This window comes from Urocitellus parryii, chromosome 3 (assembly GCF_045843805.1).
Source record: "Urocitellus parryii isolate mUroPar1 chromosome 3, mUroPar1.hap1, whole genome shotgun sequence".
Classification (NCBI taxonomy): Eukaryota; Metazoa; Chordata; class Mammalia; order Rodentia; family Sciuridae; genus Urocitellus; species Urocitellus parryii.
Genome location: NC_135533.1, coordinates 103422325 through 103423404, shown reverse-complemented (window position 1 = coordinate 103423404; position 1080 = coordinate 103422325). Strand labels below are relative to the sequence as shown.

Sequence of the window (1080 nt, the reverse complement as noted above, 5' to 3'; positions counted from 1 at the left end):
ATTTATTTCTGCTTTATAGACATTACGTGGCCTTAGGATGTATGGACATCATCTTCATTTTCCTTTACTATTTTCTGCAAATGAACCAGAGAAGTGGAAGTGATCATTTTAAATTTTAAAGATAGATGAAGCTGCTTCCAGTTCCAACAGGGACCTTCCTGATGAGTGAGTGGAGTGCAGTGGAGAGCTCTGGCACTTTGGTACCAGAATTGAACCCAGAGCTGCTTAACCACTGAGCCACATCCCAAGTTCATTTTTTTTATTTTGAGACAAGGTCTCGTTAAGTTGCTTAGGGCCTCGTTAAGTTGCTGAGGCTGGCTTTGAACTTGTGGTCCTCCTGCCTCAGCCTCCTAAGCCACTGGGATTACAGGAATGCACCACTAAACCTTGCTCTACTTCCAAAAATCCATTTAATATGTTGTCCTTGGGTAGAGGATGTATCAGATATTAAAATGATAAGAAGAGACTACACTTCATTTAACCAAAAGGCCGAGAAGCGATGGTGACAGCTTTCCCTATAAGAGCAGCTGTTGCCAGTGTGAGGGCTCTGGCGGGGCTGCCTTTGTAGTGTGTTCCACACTTGGGGAGGCCTGTTACCTTGCTGGTTCTGCCCCTTGTGGCCACAGTCAGGGTCACTGCCTGTGCCACCAGGACTGAGAAGCTTCTCCTGCTTTACTGGGTCTCTTCTGGAGGCAGAGCCCCACAGGAGCTCACCTCAGTGATAACACTGGACATCTGCCTCTGTTGCTGACGATTACCTTTCCCTGATCCCTGGACTCTGTGTGTGTCCCTTAACCCGGCACACTCTCATGGCCACCTTCTGTGAGAGAAGTCTGGTTCCAGGAACCAAACGGCTCTAAAGTCCAGCAATACCAAGCCCCATCTCAGAGCTCAGCATTAGGGGGAGCAGACAGCCATACACAGATACACAAGAGGGAGTGACAAGTGAAGTCCTGTTTGAGGAGGGAGGCTACAAAGGGTCTTGACAGGCAGGAATCCACGACATCTTGTGCAAAGCTGTGGAGGTATGTGTGGAAACCACAGGGGCCCGGAATAAGGGCACTGGTGGGGAGGAGGTAA

General features: G+C 48.8%; 1 non-coding gene across 1 annotated transcript; it reads right to left on the bottom strand.

Moving 5' to 3' along the window:
* Window positions 1-303: 303 nt before the first annotated feature.
* LOC113190295 (U2 spliceosomal RNA) lies at window positions 304-501 on the bottom strand. Its single transcript, XR_003301759.1, has one exon. It is a non-coding gene; the product is annotated as a U2 spliceosomal RNA (small nuclear RNA).
* Between the last annotated feature and the right edge of the window lie 579 nt (window positions 502-1080).